General features: G+C 48.9%; 1 protein-coding gene across 5 annotated transcripts in view; it reads right to left on the bottom strand.

Annotated features, from left to right (window-relative positions):
• Positions 1 to 17,472, bottom strand: part of usp9 (ubiquitin specific peptidase 9) — a 219,781-nt gene extending 202,309 nt beyond the window's left edge. For 2 of the 5 annotated variants that reach the window (XM_055644623.1, XM_055644625.1), the window contains exon 1: positions 16,731 to 17,472. The gene's annotated coding sequence lies outside the window, so the exon portion shown is untranslated. Of the gene's footprint in view, positions 1 to 14,739; positions 14,786 to 16,730 lie in introns of all 5 variants that reach the window. The other 3 variants (XM_055644621.1, XM_055644624.1, XM_055644622.1) reach the window with 2 other exon arrangements.
• Positions 17,473 to 19,583: the final 2,111 nt, after the last annotated feature.

Genomic DNA, 19,583 nt, shown 5'->3' with positions numbered 1-19,583 from the left:
GCGCAAGAATGAAGGAGACATAAGGGTTCAATGATAAAGAACATTAAGCGATGAATATCCCTGAAAATAAAGTACACCAAATAAAGGTGACTCCACCTCCTAAATCAGTACCCCATTCCTGTTTTCTTCCCAAATCCCTTGATTCCGTTAGCCCCGAGAGCTGTATCTAATGCTCTTGAAAACATCCAGTGAATTGACCTCCCTGCTTCGGAGGCAGAGAATTCCACAGATTCACAACTCTCTGGGTGAAAAGGTTTTTCCTCATCTCAGTTCTAAATAGCCCACACCTTATTCTTAATCTGTGACCCCTTGTTCTGGACTCCCCCCAACATCGGACACATTTTTCCTGCACCTGCATCTGTCCAATCCCTTAAGAAGTTTACGTGTTTCTATAAGATATCCTATCATCCTTCTAAATTCCAGTTAATAATAGCCCAGTCGATCCATTCTTTCATCATGTTAGTCCCGCCATCCCGGGAATTAACCAGGTGAACCTACGCTGCACTCCCTAAATAGCAAGAATGCCCTTCCTCAAATTAGGAGACCAAAACTACATACAGTACTCCAGGTGTGGTCTCACCAAGACCCCGCAACTGTAATAACCTCCTTGCTCCTATACTCAAATCCTCTCGCTATAAAGACCAACGTGCCTTTGGCTTTCTTCACTGCCTGCTGTGCCCACATGCTTACTTTTAGTGACTGATGTATAAGGACACCCAGGTCTCGTTGCACCTCCCCTTTTCCTAATCTGATACCATTCAGATAATAATCTGCCTTCTTGTTCCTGCCACCAAAGTGGATAACCTCACATTTATCCACATTTTACTGCAACTGCCATGCATCTGCCCACTCACCCAACCTATCCAAGTCACCCTGCAGCCTCATAGCATTTTCCTCACAACTCACACTGCAACCCATCTTTGTGTCATCAGCAAATTTGATGATGTGGAGATTACAAATTATATCACCCAACAACACACTGAGGCAAGTTACTATATCCATGCAGCCGAACACACACGTTTTGGGGATCTGAGAAGAACCTGGAGCATCTAAATGAAATCTACAGTTACGAAGAGAATGCACAAAAAGCACCAAAGATCAGGATTGAACCAGTCCCCGGAGCAGCAGCTGTACACAAAAGCCACTGTAAAAGTTAGGAAAAGAATATCATGCTTGACATTTTTTTTCTCAAAATCTAGCTAGCTAAGTAAAATAAAAATTTAAGAAAGAACTGCAGATGCTAGAAAAATCGACGGTAGACAAAAATGCTAGAGAAACTCAGCGGGTGAGGCAGCATCTATGGAGCGAAGGAATAGGCAACGTTTCGGGTCAAGACCCTTCTTCAGACTGATGTGGGGCGGGGGACCGTGGAAAAGAAAGGAAATGGCGGAGGTAGTGGGCTGTGGGAGAGCTGGGGAGGGGAAGGAGGGAGAAAGCAAGGACAACCTGAAATTGGAGAAGCTAATGTTTAGGGTCGAGACTCTTCTTCAGACTGATTGTAGGGGAGGGAAAAGAAAGCTGGAAGAAGGGAGAGGCAGGACAAATCACAGCAGCCATTTTTTTTTTGATAGGTAGATGGTTTGAACAAAGGTCAGAGATGAAAGCAGGTGTAATACTGGATTGAAGAATTAATGTTGTGAGATGAAAGAAGGGGAGAAATAGGTGAGAAATTAGGTGGGGTGCAGGTGAAGGAGTATCAAGTCAAGTCAAGTTTATTTGTCACATACACATACGAGATGTGCAGTGAAATAAAAGTGGCAATGGAGGGGGGGGGGGGGGGCGGGGAGGAGATATGCTGAGGTTAAATTGCCAAACAATGTGAAAAGATCCGAGAAGCTTCTGCGGCTACATGGTAGATGTGGAGATTACAGATTATATCACCCAACAACACACTGAGGCAAGTTACTGTATCCATGCAGCCGAACACACACGTTTTGGGGATCTGAGAAGAGCCTGGGGCATCTAAATGAAATCTACAGAGTTACGAAGAGAATGCACAGAAAGCACCAAAGATCAGGATTGAACCCGTCACCGGAGCAGCAGCTGTACACAAAAGCCACCGTAAAAGTTAGGAAAAGAATATCATGCTTGACATTTTTTTTTCAGAATCTAGCTAGCTAAGTAATATAAAAATTTAAGAACTGCAGATGCTAGAAAAATCGACGGTAGACAAAAATGCTGCAGAAACTCAGCGGGTGAGGCAGCATCTATGGAGCGAAGGAATAGGCAACGTTTTGGGTCGAGACCCTTCTTCAGACTGATGTGGGGCGGGGGGCCGGGGAAAAGAAAGGAAGAGGCGGAGGTAGTGGGCTGTGGGAGAGCTGGGGAGGGGAAGGAGGGAGAAAGCAAGGACAACCTGAAATTGGAGAAGTTAATGTTCATACCGCTGGGGTGTAAACTACCCAAGCAAAATATGAGGTGCTGTTCCTCTAATTTGCGGTGGGACTTACTCTGGCCACGGAGGGGGCCCAGGACAGAAAGGTCGGATTCGGATTGGGAGTGGGAGTGGAAGTGCTGTGCCACCGGGAGATCAGGCTGGTTATTGCGAACTGATTGGAGGTGTTGGGCGAAGCGATCGCCAAGCCTTTGGAATGTGGAAGGAAACAAGAGCACCCGGAGAAAACCAATGCGATCAAAGGGAAAAGGAGCAAACTCCATACAGACAGCACCCATATTCAGGATCAATTCCGGGTCTCTGGCACTTTTAGGCAGCAACTTTATGGCCAATGTACTGCCCATAGTCTTGAACTGAACATACAGTAGCTGTAATGGGGGGCATAGCGTCACTTAGAAATTTAAGACTGAAAATGGATAGTTTCTTTTTTTTTAGTAACCAAAGTTATCAACGTATACTTTTTGTGTGTTGGAAAAGAAAATATAGTGGCACAGCTGGAAGACGTGCTGCCTCACACTCCGGAGATCTGTGTTCGATCCTGTCCTTGGGCACTGTCTGTGTTGAATTTGCACATTCTCCCTGCAAGCATGCGGGTTTCCTCCCACATCCCAAAGACGCATTGGCTTTGTAGGTTAACTTGTCTCTGTAAAATTGCCCCTAATGTATAGGGAGTGGGTGGGGAAAGTGGGACAACAGAACTTGTGTGAATGGGTGATAGACAAAAAAGCTGGAGAAAATTAGCGGGGGAGGCAACATCTATGGAGAGAAGGAATATGCGACGTTTCGGGTCAAGACCCTTCTTCAGACTGATGTCGGTGGGGGGGGGGGGGCGGGAAAAAGGAAGGAAGAGGCAGAAGACAGTAGGCTGTGGGAAGGATGGAGAAAGCAAGGACTGCCTGAAATTGGAGAAGCCAATGTTCATACCGCTGGGGTGTAAACTTCCCAAGCAAAATATGAAGTGCCATTCCTCCAATTTGCGGTGGGCCTCACTCTGCCCATGGTGGCGGCCCGGGACAGAAAGGTAGGATTCAGAATGGGAGGGGGAGTTGAAGTGCTGAGCCAGCGGGAGATCAGGTTGGTTATTGCGAACTAAATGGAGGTGTTGAGCGAAGCGATCGCCAAGCCTGCGCTTGGTCTCACCGAGGTTGACCATACACTGAATAATCCTACCACATATTTGTCTGGAAGTGGAAAGAAATAATAGAAATTGCATTCATTGCAACGTGTACAAAGAGTTGATACTGTATTATAATTTTGCTGCATGTCATTGTGGTATACACCATGTCTTGATTGGCGAATATGTTTAGTGACTTTATTTGAAGCAGAAATAATACGTGAATGCTTCATTGAACATAATTCCAACTGGTAACTATCCACTTCGTCCGAGCACATTACCGCACACGTCATGCAAGCCGTCTTAAATGGCCACATAAACTGTCATTTGGCAACCTAAAAAGCTGCCTAGGTTGCCCGGCTGGAAACAGAGAAAAAAAAGTTATGTGAGAACCCTGATATATATTAAGAACTTAGATGAGAAGACTGTTACGTACACTGGTTGGCTGGTGATGCAAAGCAAATTGTAATAGCACAGATACAAGAAGTCTAAAAATGTTGGCGACTGAGTGGGCAAGGTAATGGCTAGAATGCCATGTGGGAAAATGTGACACTCACTTTGATGGAGAAAAAAAATACAGGAGAAACATTTCATACTATGAGCCTCGTTAATGCTGGTATGAAGAATCTGAGTGTTCTCATTCTGAGAATCTGAAGTAAATATAATGATACAACAGTAATTCAAAAACGATAGGACAGTTACATTTTCAGAATAAGTGATTCCTGACAAAATTAGCGACCTCACTGAAACCATGTAGGATCAATAGAAAATATAGAGCGACTGTTTCTTCTTAGTGGTGAGTCCAGACCCAAGAAGCACAGTTCAATTGGGGCCAAGATGAAAACATTTACCCCAAGGTTGTAAATCTTCTTGATTCTCTACCTCAGAAGAATGTGAAAATTGTCACAGAGTATAGAGAAGGATGAGATAAATAAGACCACGGAATCAGGGGTTATGGAATTATCTGGGAAAGTGGAGCTAAGGCACAAAAATAATCAAAAATCTTTTAGAACGATAAAGCAGGCTCAACAGAGATTATGACATTCCCTTGCTCCCATTTCTATTTCTTATTTATAGGCTGAAAATGACAGCATTTTTGTTGAGGCACGAGAAACTGCTGATGCTTGAATCTGCAAAGAAAAGAGAGCAGCTAGAGGAATTGAGCAGATCCGGCAGCATCTTTAGAGGGAAATAGACAGTTGACGTTTCAGATCACGACACGATGCTGCCTCCCTGCCGAGTTCCTCCACCAGCTCTCCTGTTTTTGCTAGTATTTCTGTTGATCTGGCTGTCTATGGTTAGAAAACAAAATATCTTCACAATCAATACAAGGAATTGTACTTCAATTTACCCATGAAGCATATTAAGTATGGGTAATAGCTACAAAAAAAGATTCCATTATTTTTACTTTATCGTTTTTGCTTTTCTAATTTTTACCACCATGTTGAAAATGCAAGGCCTTAAATTTTAGACAGTACTAGACCAAGTGCAGACCCGTTGGGTCTGTTCCCCCAACGTGTGGTTGCGGGGGAGGGGGGGGGGGGGGGTGGCATGCGGCGTCACACACTAACTACCCCCCCCGCACACACGCTAACTACCCTCCTTGATACATTCATATTATTAATTTGCTCCTTTTACCCCATAACCGCCCAATCCATTGACGCATAGTCCCCAACTCGCAGGCGCGTCTAGAGAGGAAGGGGGGTAGAGAGAGGGCAGAGAGAGAATAGGGAGAGACAGAGAGAAAGGGGCAGAGACAGAAGTGCAAGAGACAGAGGGAGAGGAGGGTGGATGGGAGGAGGAGAGGGAGAGGAGGGTGGGGTGAGAGGGAGGGGTGAGGAGAGAGGGGAAGGAGAGGGAGAGAGAGAGGAGGGGGGGAGAGAGGGGGAGAGGGAGAGAGGGGAGAGGGGGGGAGGGGGAGGGGGGAGAGGGGGGGGAGAGGAAAGGGGGAGGGAGGGAGGGAGAGGGGGAGGGAGAGGGGGGGAGAGGAGAGGGGGGGGGGGGGAGGGGGGGGGAGGGGAGAGAGAGGGGGGGAGGGGCGGGGGGGAGGGAGGGGGGCGGAGAGGGGGGGAGAGGGGGGGGGGGGGGGGGAGGGGGGGGGGGGGGGGGAAAGAGAACAATTTTATTCAAAATCTGGGGAAATAATTGACCAATTCTAGAGAAGAGTGGATTTCTGAAATCATAAGTTAAATCCCTACTGATATATGTAAAAATCTCCGCTTTTTTGCGTCTGGTTTTCGAGGAAATAAGTTTCAACGGCAAAATGACATACACCTACACACACACACACACAGTTTTAATAGATACTAGACCAAGTGCACTGGTCCCCTAACGTGCTTCAGACCCCGGTTGGGAAAAATGGCGGCGTTTTTCGAACAGAGCCGGGCGTCAGCAGCCGTTATGGTCGCTGTCCAGCAGGAGGCAACACCATGCTTCAGACCCCGAGTACTGAGTTATGGTGGCTGGCCAGCAGGCGGTGACAAAGTGAGCAAGTGGGGAGTATTAATAGTATACTAGACCAATAGTATATAGACTAGACCAAGTGCAGACCCGTTGAGTCTGTTCCCACAACGCGCGGTTGCAAGGGGGGGCGCGGCCTGAAATCATCGAGCAACGCCACGCGCTAGGCGTACAACGTCAAGACACTGCGTATGACGTCAAGGTGCTGCGTACGCCCTCTATGCACCTGCGGGCCGACAGGCCGTTGACGCGCAGGATTTTCGGAGAGTGCAAGCCCGCGGGGACGGCGAGTGGAGGAGAGACGGGCGGCAGCAGCAAAATTCGATGGCAAAATGTGGAAAATTTCAGCGTGTTTGGAGGAGAGCCGGTCGAGGTAATATGGACAAATTTAATGCAGAATATTAAATATAGGACACAGGTTTACTCACTGTCATACAACCTTTATTTACAGAAATATCCAGCAATGGAAGTTTCTCAACAAATTTAAGAAATGCGCAAGCTACACATAATGTTCCACAATAATTTACAATTTTCAGAAGGATCATAGCGGGCCATTTTATGATGGGAAGGAATAATATTTGTACATGAAGGATTAGGTGGTATGCAAGATTTTGCAGGTTGCAACTATTTGTTGATCTATGGTTTGAATGTCAAAATTCAACAACAAATACAACATTTATAACTATGGCTTCTATCACAGGTTAATTTGAAGAATTTGCAATGATCAAGGTTTCAAGGCAAATTCCTTGTCAGCCAAACTGCAGTATTTTAAACAAATTGAGCATTACTAGCTCTAAGCAAATTAATGTATAATCGTAAATTGTAATTTGTTTCCGCCACTTATTTCTCTTATCCACATCAAAATATCTTAATTTAACCATATAACCATATAACAATTACAGCACGGAAACAGGCCATCTCGGCCCTACAAGTCCATGCCGAACAAATTTTTTTCCCTTTAGTCCCACCTGCCTGCACTCGTACCATAACCTTCCATTCCCTTCTCATCCATATGCCTATCCAATTTATTTTTAAATGATACCAATGAACCTGCCTCCACCACTTCCACTGGGAGCTCATTCCACACCGCCACCACTCTCCGCGTAAAGAAGTTCCCCCTCATATTACCCCTAAACTTCTGTCCCTTAATTCTGAAGTCATGTCCTCTTGTTTGAATCTTCCCTATTCTCAAAGGGAAAAGCTTGTCCACATCAACTCTGTCTATCCCTGTCATCATTTTAAAGACTTCTATCAGGTCCCCCCTTAACCTTCTGCGCTCCAGAGAATAAAGACCTAACTTATTCAACCTATCTCTGTAACTTAGTTGTTGAAACCCAGGCAACATTCTAGTAAATCTCCTCTGTACTCTCTCTATTTTGTTGACATCCTTCCTATAATTTGGCGACCAAAATTGTACACCATACTCCAGATTTGGTCTCACCAATGCCTTGTACAATTTTAACATTACATCCCAGCTTCTATACTCAAAGTCAGGAAATTTACAGTCAGGAAAATATGATCCGCACAATGTCTATTAGTTTACAATGCTCTGTTCCACTGTCAGAGAATATAAAAAGGCTGGGATATACAAGCCCAAGGTCTAGAGATGATTGCTGTACAATGGTTAGGGTTAAAAAAAAGCTTGAAATTAGACATTGGGCTTGATTACACTTCTGGTTAAATCAGTATTCACTATCAACATTCAAAAGTTAACAATTGTACAAGGTATGACATTTATGTCACCATATCACCATATTATTCCTTCCTTGCCAAATTGCCTGACTCCCATTACACCAACTTCAAAGTAATTTGCACATCTTTCAATGAATTTCAGACAATTGATTTCAATATATTCCTTCAACTCCATTTCCAAGGTCTGGCACCATTTACATTTTAGTATTTGCATATCTGCCCTGAACCCAATTTACTCCTCATTTATCTCAGTCCTCAATCACGGTCTTCAAACTGTTGACTTACATATTTTGACCAATTAGTCCCATTTCCCCTATTCTTTTTCCAGAAGTCTATTAATTATATTTTAAACACTCTCATTTCAGTTCTACAGTCCCTGACAGTCTCCGATTCTACCAACCTTAACAGTCAATGAGTTTCAGATCGTAATCTCATTGCTTAAGTGTCCTTTTGCATTGCCCTCTTGCATCCTTTGCCCCAAGCTTCAAGCCTGTGACTCTTGATCTTTGAACCCATAACTAATGTGTACAGCTTCCTTCTGCTTAAAACAGACATGACCTTGTACATATCATGTTTTTTTTTCTCTTTACCCCATCAAGAAAACACCAGCTTCTCCAATACAATTTTCTTTCTCCTCCCTTGTACCATTCCCTTACATTTTTGGGGGGGAGAGAGGAGAGAGAGAGAGAGAGGAGAGAGAGAGGGAGGAGGGGGGAGAGGAGAGAGAGGAGAGAGGAGAAGAGGAGGAGAGAGAAGGGAAGGGAGAGGAGAGAGAGAGGAGAGGGGAGGAGAGAGGAGGAGAGGGGAGAAGAGGGGAGAGGAGAGAGGAGGGGGGAGGGAGAGCGAGAGAGGGAGCGGGTGGGAGAATGTGGGAGGGAGAAAGAAGGGGAGGAGAGAGAGGAGAGCGGGGAGAAGAGGAGAGAGAGAGGGAGAGAGAGAAAGAGGAGAGGAGAGGAAGAGAGAGAGGAAGAGGGAAGGAGAGAGGAGAGGAGAGGAGAGGGAGAAGAGAGGGGAGAGGGGAAAGGGGGAGGGAGAGGAAGGGGAGAGGAGAGAGAGAGGAGAGGAGGGAGGGAGAGAGGAAGGGGAGGAGAGGGAGGAAAAGAGAGAGAGAGGGAGAGGAGAGAAGAAGAAAGGAGGAGGAGAGGAGAGGAGAGGGGAAGAGGAAGAGAGGAGAGAGAGAGGGAGGAGAGGGAGAGGAGAGGAGAGGAGAGAGAGAAAGAGGAGGGAGGAAGGAGATGAGGGAGAGAGAAAGAAGACATGTGGGGGAAAAGGAGGGAGGAGGAGGGATGGAGGGAGAGAGAAATGACATGAGGGAGAAAGGAGAGATGAGGATGAGGAGATGGAGGGGGAGAGAGAAGGGGGGAGAGGAGGAGGGGGGAGGGAGAGAGGAGAGGAGGGAGAGAGGAGGGAGAGGAGAAGAGAGGGGAAGGGGAGGAGGGAGGAGAGAAGAGGGGGAGGGGAGAGAGAAGAGGAGGGGAGGAGAGGGGAGGAGGAAAAGGAGGAGGAGAGAGAGGAGAGGAGAGGGGAAGGGGAGGGACGGGAAGGAGGGAGGGAGAGGAGGAGGGAGGAGAGGAGAGGAGGGAGGAGAGGGGCGGGAGAGAGGAAGGGGGAGGAGGAGGGAGAGGAGAGGAAGGAGAGGAGGAGAGAGAGAGGGGAGGAGAGGGGAGAGGAGAGAGAGAGGAGAGGAGAGGGGGAGGGGGGGGAGAGGGGAGAGAGGGGAGGAGAGGAGAGGGAGAGGGAGAGGGAGGAGAGAGAGGGGAGGAGAAGAGAGAGGAGGGGAGAGGGAGGGGGAGGAGAGGGGGGGAGAGGAGAGGAGAGAGGGGAAGAGGAGGGGGGAGGAGAGGGGAGAGGGAAGGAGGAGAAGAGGAGAGGAGGGAAAGGAGAGGAGAGGGGGAGGAGAGAGAGAGGGGAGAGGAGGGAAGAGGAGAGGAGAGGGGGAGAGGGGAGAGGAGGAGGAGGGGAGAGGAGAGGGAGGAGAGAGAGAGGGGAGGAGGGGGAGGGAGGAAGAGAGGGGGGATGGGAGAGGGGAGAGGGAGGGAAGAGGGGGAGAGAGGGAGAGGAGGAGGGGAGGGAGAGGGGGGAGGAGGAAGGAGGAGAGAGAGGGGGAGAAAGACATGTATCTAGATTGATGCATTTCAAATAAGTGTTATACTTGGGCAATTTAACAAGGTGTTTTTATCATGCCAATAAGGAATTGAAAATTGAAATGAAATAGATAGAGGGAGGGGGAAAGAGAGACAGGGGGGGAGAGAGAGAGGGAGGGAGAGGAGAGGAGAGGGGAGGGAGGGGAAGGAGAGAAGGGGAGGAGAGGGAGGAGAGGGAGGAGAGAGAGAGGGGAGGGGAGAGGGGAGGAGGGGATGAGAGAGAGGGATGGAGAGAAGGGAGAGGAGAGAGAGGGAGGGAGAGGGGGGGAGAGGAGGGGGGAGAGAGATGGAGAGAGAGAGAGAGAGAGAGGGAGAGAGAGGGAGAGAGAGGAGAGAGAGAGAGAGAGAGAGGGAGAGAGAGAGAGGGAGAGAGAGGGAGAGAGAGAGGAGAGGGGAGAGGAAGGGGGAGAGGGAGAGGGGAGAGGGGGGGAGAGGAGGAGGAGGGGAAAGAAAAGAGAGGAGAGAGAGAGGAGGGGAGAGAGGGAGAAGGGGAGAGGGGGAGGAGAGGAGAGGAGAGGAGAGAGGGGAGAAGGGAGGGGAGGGGGGAGAGAGGAGGGGGGAGAGGGGAGGGAGAGGGAGGGAGAGGGGGGAGAGAGAAGAGGGGGGAGAGAGGAGGAGAGGGGAGAGGACGGAGGGGAGGGGAGGAGAAGGAGAGGAGGGGAGAGGGGAGGAGAGGAGGAGGGAAAGGAGAGGGGGGAGGGGAGAGAGAGGAGGGAGGGGGGAGGGAGGGAGGAGAGGGGAGGGAGGGGGAGAGGGGAGGGAGGGGAGGAGAGGAGAGGAAGCGTAGAGGGGAGAGAGGGACAGAGAGACAGAGAGGAGAGGAGGAGAGATAGAGTAGAGGAGAGGGAGAGGAGATGGGGACAGGAGAGGGAGAGGAGAGGGAGAGGGGAGAGAGGAGAGGAAAGAGAGTAGGGGAGAGAGAGGAGGGGATTCTTAAGCAGAGAGGAGAGTGGGAGAGAGGGGAGGAGAGGGAGAGGAGAAAAAGGAGGAGAGAGAGGGGGAGAGGGAGGGAGGGGAGGAGAGAGAGAATAGGAGAGAGAGACGGGGAGAGAGGGAGGGAGAGAGGGGAGAGAGGGGAGAGGAGAGGGAAGAGAGGGGGAGAGGGGAGGGAGGGAGGAGGAGGGAAAGGGAAGGGGACAGAGGAGGGGGAGAGGGAGAGGAGAGGGGGGAGAGGGGGGGAAGAGAGGGGAGGGAGAGAGGAGAGAGGGAGAGGGGAGAGGGGGGGAGGAGGGGAGAGAGGGAGAAAGGAGGGAGAGGGAAGGAGGGAGAGGGAGGAGAGGGGGGAGGGAGGGGAGGGAGAGGAAGAGGGTGGAGAGAGAGAGGGGGGGAAGGGAGAGGAGAGGAGGAGAGAAGGGAGGGGAGAGAGAGGGGGAGAGGAGAGAGGGGGACGGAGGGGAGGAGAGAGGAAGGGGGGGGAGGAGAGGAGGAAGGGGGGGAGAGGAGGGGAGAGTGGAGAGGGGAGGAGGGAGGGAGAGAGGAGGGGGGAGAGGAGAGGAGGGGGAGGGAGGAGGGGAGAGGGAGGGAGAGGAGAGGGGGGGAGAGAGGGAGGAGAGAGGGGCAGGGAGAGGAGAGAGGAGGGAGAGAGGAGAGGAGAGGGAGAGAAGAGAGAGGAGAGAGGGAAGGAGAGGGAGAGAGGGGGGAGAGGGAGAGAGGAGGGAAGGAGAGGGAAGGAGGAGAGAGGAGGAAGGGAGGGGAGGGGAGGGGGGAGGAGAGGGAGGGAAGAGAGGAGGAGGGAGGAGAGGGGAGGGAGGGGAGGAGAGGGAGGGAGAGGAGAGGAGAGGGGGGGAGGGGGGGGCTGGAGGGGGGGGGGGCTGGGGCGGGGTGGTAGGGGCGGGGGGGGGGGGAGGGAGGGAGGGAGAGAGGAGAGGAGGGAGGAGGAGAAGGGGAAGGGAGAGGGAGAGGAGAGGAGGAGAGGGGAGGGGGGGGAGAGGGGGGGAGGGGAGAGAGAGGAGAGGTAAGGGGGGGGGGGGGGGGGGGGGGGGGAGCGGGGGAGAGTTTGGGGCCTGGTTCAAGATGGCCGACTCTTGCCTCCTGTTTCCGCCCTGGAGGGGGAGGGAGAGACTAGTGAGGAGGGAGGGGGAGAGGGGGAGAGGGAGGGGGAGGAGGGGGAGGGGGAGAGGGGGGAGGGGGGGAAGAGAGGAGAGGAGGAGAGGGGGAGAGGAGGAGGGGAGGGAGGGAGAGGGAGAGGAGGAGGGGAGAGAGGGGGGAGGGGAGGGGAGAGGGGGAGGGGAGAGGGGAGGAGGAGGGAGGGGGAGGGGAGGGGGGGGGGGGGAGAGGGGGGGAGGGGGGGGGGGGGGAGAGGGGGAGGAGAGGAGAGGAGGAGGAGAGGAGAGGGGGGGAGAGGGAGGGGAGAGGGAAGGAGAGGGTAGGAGAGGGGGAGAGGAGAGGAGATGAGAGGGGTGGAGAGGAGAGGAGGGGAGAGGGGGAGGGGAGAGGGGGAGGAGGGGAGGGGGGAGGGGGAGAGAGGAGGAGGGAGGGGGAGAGGGGGGGGGGGGGGGGGAAGGGAGGGGAGAGGGGAGGGGGGGAGGGAGGAGGGAGGGAAAGGGGGAGGGAGAGGGAGAGGGGGGAGGAGGAGGGGGAGGGAGGGGGGGGGGGGAGGAGGAGAGGGGAGGGGGGAGGGAGGAGGGGAGGAGAGGGGGGAGGGAGGGAGGGGGAGGAGGGGGAGGGGGAGGGGAGGGGAGGGGAAGGGGGAGGGGGGGAGAGAGGAGAGGAGGGGAGGGGAGAGGGGAGGAGAGGGAGAGGAGGGAGAGGGGGAGGGAGAGAGGGGGGAGGAGAGGGGAGGGGGAGGAGGGGGAGGGGGAGGAGGGGAGGGGAAGGAAGAAGGGAGGGGAGAGGAGAGGGGAGGAGAGGGGGAGGGGAGGAGAGGGGAGGGGAGGGGAGGGAGGGGGGAGGGAGGGGAGGGGGGAGGGGAGAGAGAGGGGGGAGGGAGAGAGGGGAGAGGGAGAGGAGAGGGGGGGAGGGGGAGAGGGGAGGAGAGAGGGGAGGAGGAGAGGGGGGGGGAGGGGAGAGAGAGAGAGGGGGGGAGGGGGGGGGGAGGAGAGGGGGGAGAGAGGGACAGAGAGGTAGAAGGGAGGGGGGAGGGAAAGGAGAGGGGGGGGAGGGAGGAGGAGGGGGAGAGAGAGAGGAGAGAGGGAGAAAGGAGAGGAGGAGAGGAGAGAGAATGCAGGAAAGGAGAGAGAGAGAGAAGGAGAGGAGAGAGAGGGAGGAGAGGAGAGGAGGAGAAAGGGGAGAGAAGAGGGAGAGGAGAGAGGGGGAGAGAGAGAGGGGAGGGAGAGAGAGGGGGAGAGAGAGAGATAGAGAGAAGGGAGAGAGAGAGAGAGGGAGGGGAGGGAGGGGGAGAGAGAGGAGGGGAGGGGAGAGAGGGGGGTGAGAGAGAGAGGAGGAGGGAGAGGGGGAGAGAGAGAGAGAGGAGAGGAGAGGAGGGGGAGAGGGAGAGAGGAGAGGGGAAGAGAGAGGAGGAGAGGAGAGAGAGGAGAGCACGAGGAGGAGAGAGGGCACGAGGGGGGAGGGGAGGGGGGGAGGGGGAGAGGAGGGGAGAGGAGAGGAGAGGAGAGGAGAGGGGAGAGAGAGAGGGCGGAGAGATAAATAAGATAACATATTTTGGTATTTTTTCAATTATATTACATGGAACAAGCAGCCATGCAACAACGCCAGATCCCCAATTTACTTAACATGTCTTCTCCCCAGACATTTCTGCTCATCCTTCCCTTTCTATTAAGATTCTGTTACCAACTCTTGAATGAGTTTTAATTTAAAACATTCCCATTTTGCAACCTGCCTCTCGATATCTTTATTTTGACAAACCAATCTTTTTTTTTTTTTTTTTACACAAAATAAAACATTTATGGGGGTGGGGATGGAATTTCACATTGAGATATACTCTAATTCGCTGCAACATCTTCTCCAATAAAATGTATGCATTAGATTGTGAACAAAATGTTTTTGTTCTGATCCATTTTAAGACCATCTCCCCAGTTTTGACATATTAGCTTGGCTGCAAGTGACAAATATATATTTTGCTGATGGTATGAAATAATTGCAGTTTTCCTCCACAAACAACTTAAAACTTGTATCATTTTCTAATCCTTATCCTAACATAGAAGCTCCCTCAGTTTCAGTACATCCATTTCAAAAGATAACCGCAACACTGTGTATTCAAATATGGCATTTTGATTAGTTGCAGTACAATTCAATAAATGCAATGCCAATAAAAATTCAAAAACAAATCAACAGAATAAGAAATCCCTTGAGCATACTCTTCCCATGACATGGTTGTGAAGGCACCATCTGGGTGAAGTACCATCATAAAACGCACAGGTTCCACATTCAGATTAGATTCTGTACATGCCAACAAAGTTCTACTCAGATGGAAGGTACACAAAATTGCTGGAGAAACTCAGCGGGTGCAGCAGCATCTATGGAGCGAAGAAAATAGGCGACGTTTCGGGCCAAAACCCTTCTTCAGACTGATGGGGGGTGGGAGGGGAGAAGGCTTCTAATTCGCTGAGAAGGCTTCCTTCTCCCCTCCCACCCCCCATCAGTCTGAAGAAGGGTTTCGGCCCGAAACGTCGCCTATTTTCTTCGCTCCATAGATGCTGCTGCACCCGCTGAGTTTCTCCAGCAATTTTGTGTACCTTCGATCTTCCAGCATCTGCAGTTCCTTCTTGAACACTCTACTCAGATGGAAATTGTTTTCAGGTAGAGATTACATTAGATGAAGAAGGAGAACGGAATTAGGTTTAAACAGTGACAAAAAAAAGAATCAGCCAAAAGTTTTGTTCCTAAATATCTTCTAGTGTCCCATGCTACAAAGTGTGCATGATCTCGACTGCAATGCAATGATCTCAACTGCAATGCAATGATCTCGAGTGCTAAATCATTGTCAACATTCATTGTCAAGGCTTTTGCATCAAAGCATTATTTGGGCAATATACCTGAGGCCTGCTGCTGTCCATGGAACAATATCCAGTTAATCAGCACCTTCAGAAAAGAATGGGGAAAGGGTGAAAGATAAATCGTGTGTGCACATGTGTAATTTGGGCACATTATCAATGACTATCCACACATTAAGATTCCACCCTATACAAAATGGTAATCCAAATTGTCAGCACAGTGAAGATATGCTCATAACTTTTGCACGTTTGAAACCCAAGTCATTATTTTATTTAGAAATCACCTTCCTGTACAAGGAGTAGATTTGTCAAGTTTTCGTATCAGACATAGCTGCCATATAATTATAACATTTGATCTTGATGACAGAAAATTCACTGTGAACTTGTTATATCTCATCAGTTTACACTACAAATTATTCCAGTGTTATACCAGTAAAAAAAGACCATGATACTAACAAAATTACATTAGCTACAAAACATTTTCTCATTTCACATAGGCTGTCTGAAGACTCGGTGATTCCAGCATTTTCTGTTGTATCCCACTGATAAAGCCATTCACTGGCCACAAATGACACAGCCTGCCAAGTCGTTCTATTTCTGGAAATCAAAAATACTCTAAAAACTGTTTTTACACATTGTTTTCTGAATAACAAACTGCAATTGTTTAAATCCCCCATCAGAATCATTTTTTTCTGTAATACAAATGAATATAATTTTCTATGAAATTGCTAAGTGTGTAGATTCAAAATCTGAAATGGATGCTTTACGTTTTAGACTAAAACCCAAAAAGCAACAGTTGTTTCTTAATTTGCAGTGTAGGCAACTTATCTAATAGTTTGGATATTTTTAAACTTCTGCTGAAATTAACTTCATTCATACCACCATGCAGACAGACCTAGTTGGAGACCTTCACCTGAAATATTCTATCAAATGTATTAATTTATTATAGGAAATTCCGTTTTTTTTAACACAAGTACTAGTGATATAATAATGTAACTTTCATACAAGAAAAGTATCGACCACTTTTATAAATTATAACACAGATCTCGGTGACTGGCCTAAGGTTATTGCAAATTGCCAAGAACAATAATAACCCCATATCACTGTCAGTAATCTTACTGCTTCAGTAAGAGAATGCCTTTCACAGTTACAGGTTCAATTATTTTACCTAACTCAACCAATACATATACAAAGTTGCGGACAGTCATAACTATGTCTGGAGGTTATTGATGTTTCACTACAAGCCAGGTTTGTAAGCCACATCTCGTTTCTGGAAAAATGAACATTTCGCAGCTCAATCTCCACGTCAATCTTTAAATTTCATACACTGTACATGACTCCACATTTATGTCTAACGACACAGGCCACAATCATAGGCGTGGAACACCGGTTTACATTACATAGGAATGCTATTTCAAATTATATCTTTGAACCGTGCAAAGATTTATTGAAAAAGGCGAGCTTTAAGGCGTGAAATAAATTAGGCCTAACATTTCAGGCATAGTCAGGGCCTACGTTTTCCATCAGAAAAATCACTCCACCTCAGAAATGGCGTTTAACAGTCCGAAAGGAAATGGGCATTTCCATTCCAAGTCAGTCCACAGACATGATCACTTGTTTTTTTTAACACAGTGAGGAAAAGGTCGACACCTTGTATTAAGCCCAATGACACATCAAACCAACACAGACTTTCTGCACAAAAACGGGCGCTTTCCCCCTCACAAACAGAGCCGGATAAGGGAGCCTGTCAGCCATTTTCCTCCTCACGCAGGCAGCAGCCGGCTTCACCCTCGCCGTCAAATAAACCCCATCAGACATGTAAACAGCTCCATCACTATCCAACCTTTTTTCTCTCGACTTTCCAGAAGCTCATCGCAGTCTCTCTTTCTTGTGGACGGGGCAAAAAGAGGAAATGTGGGAGAGGGGGGGGGACACGAAACGCGGACAATTCATAAAATAAAATCTCAACCGAGCCGCTCCAAGAAATTGAATAAAACATAATTTTATAATGACACGAGAGTCCCATGCCTTACCAGGAATTAGGTCTCCTTTGCCAGGACTGCGAGCCTGGTTGCGTAGGGAGGGTGAGATTGAACAGGGGGATGGGTGGAGATACGGCTTTATATTATTTTTCTGTCTGCCTTGTCTCTCCCTCTCTGTTGCTGCAGTTTCTTCTTTTTGTTTCTCTCGCCACCACTCCCCTTTCCCCCTCCTATTTTTCTCTCTCTCCTTTCCCCTCCTATTCTACAGTTACCCTTCTGCCTGAGTCAACACCAACCCCCCTCTCTCTCACTCTCTCACGCCAGGACCGAGCCACACAACAATATGGCGGCGGTGCGCGTTATTAAAAAAAACTGCACAAACAGAGCAGACGCAATGGCCTGCGACGACAGCGAGACGCACGGGGAGGAAGAAAACTGTGGACAGCGGCTGGGGAGGAGGGATTTAAAAAAAAAAGGAGGCAGGAAGGAATTCAAACTTCCCACAGCCGATTTCAATATGGGGGATAGATGTCTCCCCTCCCGCCCCCGTTTGTCCAAGCCTGCCTAGTCTTACTTTTTTTATTTTCAAAATTAAATTCAACCTCTGATGAAAATACCCCTCAAATTCTACATAACCTCTGGTTGTTTGATTAAAAAAAAAATATGTAGCCCTCTTTCTCTCTCTCTCTCGCTCTCTCTCTCTCTGCCTCACTCCGTTTTCTCTATGTAATATATATTTGTTGTTTTGCCCACATCTCATGCCGCAGCCTCAAGTCTTCCCCAATCATTCAACCCCCTCCCTCGGCCGGGGCATCGGCTCCTGGCCCGGATGATGATGTCAGTGAGCCGGACGAGCGGGCGGGAGGGAGGAAGGCGCTCACATGCGCCATCTCACGACCGGTGGACGGATTGCCGCTCAAGCTCCTCCCCTCAAGAGCAAAGTTGCAGAGGAGCACTGAAGATGCAGACATCTACATCGAGGGTTTAAATTGATATTCTTGAACATGGTGGTTGCAGTTTTAATCTATAACTAGACCAAGTAGGTTCCTGTCACACGGGAGGCCTGGTCCCCCGAAGCAACCCGTTCCCCAACGCAATATTCCACCACTCACCCGTTCCCTCAGCGCAACCCGTTTCCACCACTCATCTGTTCCCTCAACGCAATATTCCACCACTCATCCATAGCTCCCAATTGCACAGACGTGGCTCATTTCCCCTCAACCCCTAGCACTCCCTCCCCCTCTAAACCCTCCCTCTTCTTTCTCCTCCTCCCCTTCCCTCCTCCCTCTCCTTTCTCCTAGTCAGTCCCTCCCTCCTTTCATAACCCCTACCCCCTCCTCTCCCTCTACCTGTTTACATAACATTAAACAACAATCCTCTCCTCCTCCCACTCCCTCCCTCTCCTTACAACAATGTAACAAATCTCTCATTGCACTGGCAGTCCTGTGTTTGTTAACACTGTAACAGTGGAGCACTGCTGCCAGGCAGTTTATGTAAATTAGATCACATTATGATGTCATAGCTGTAACTGCCACTGCAACTTCGTCATTTTTCTCAAAGTGAAGTTTTGTAAAGTTGAAAATGTGAATAACTTGTAAAATATAACATAAATCTGAACGAAACTTGATACGCCAGACCACAGGACAATTGTGAGTAAGGTGGTCCAAAAATTGTAGCGCTATTGTGTACCATTTTGGCGTAATTCTGGGATCACATGGGCAGACATGCACACACACACACACACATGCATAGAAACAAACAAGATGAGAGTTTTAGAAATATAAGATATTAATATATAATAGATGAAATATTTTTTAAATCCACAAATCTGATGTTTACTTCCAGGGCATTGTGATGCAATGTTCTCCCCTCGTAACATCAAGCACTACATTTAAATAAAGAATATACAAGGTCATATTTCAACTTTCAAATATTTTGGGATACCAATGCTTGCGATAGAGAAAAAAAATGGTCCCTCAATTTAACTTCACGGCTCATGAAATCCACACTGAAATCCACCTTCATGAAATCCACACTGCTCCATGCATACAAATGAGATACAATATGATGATAATTTCCACGATAGTTTCTTTCCAAGTATATTTATTCCAGATTTTATTTTAAACTGTTTCAGTCATGGTTCGGTGTTGAACAGCTTGTAGTATAAAAAACCTCAGCTTTTATGCAGGACAGTCTCAAAAATGGAAATCTACATTAATGAGATATTGGAACCACTTGAACATCAGATGTGGCTCTCCGAGGACCATTCTTAAGTTAGAAGTTTGAGTTCAAATTCCATTTCCAAGGCTTGAGAACCAAAGCAACAATGAGATTCTAGATGCGCATTGTATTTGGTGGATGGAAACAATTCAAATACACTGTTTCAAACTATCCATTCTTGGCCATAATGTTTCCCTCATTCATTTTCAATTAAATAGATTTACCCTTCATCTCCACAATACTGTGTGTATGTGTTGATTGTACTCATGCATGGTATGATTTGACTGGGTGGCAGGCAGATAAAGCTTTTCACTGTATCTTGGAACATGTGACATTAATAAACCAATACCAACACCACTGATGTACAAAAATGGCAGCTACAGTTCCAACTTAAGTAACCCACACCCTCTGTGTTCCTTTTCCATTCCTACCTGTCCAGTTCTGTTCTTTCTCCCATTGTTCATCTTTTCCATTACCGCCACCCCCCTCTCCCACCTATCTAGACTGATCACCATATCCCATCTGCCCATCACCCTCACATCTCTCCACAAGATAGAATGAAAACTGGGTAGTGTTGGATAATTCCAGCACATGGGCTTCGGAACCGGGGAGGGTGGGGGGGCTGCAGCCCTTCCACTTTTTTGGCAAGACATGCTTCATAACCCGAAATTATCCGGCCCACAG

The sequence above is a fragment of the Leucoraja erinacea genome, chromosome 13, assembly GCF_028641065.1.
Source record: "Leucoraja erinacea ecotype New England chromosome 13, Leri_hhj_1, whole genome shotgun sequence".
NCBI classification, from domain to species: domain Eukaryota; kingdom Metazoa; phylum Chordata; class Chondrichthyes; order Rajiformes; family Rajidae; genus Leucoraja; species Leucoraja erinaceus.
The sequence above is the reverse complement of the archived record's forward strand: the minus strand, read 5'-3'. Positions and strand labels throughout refer to the sequence as shown.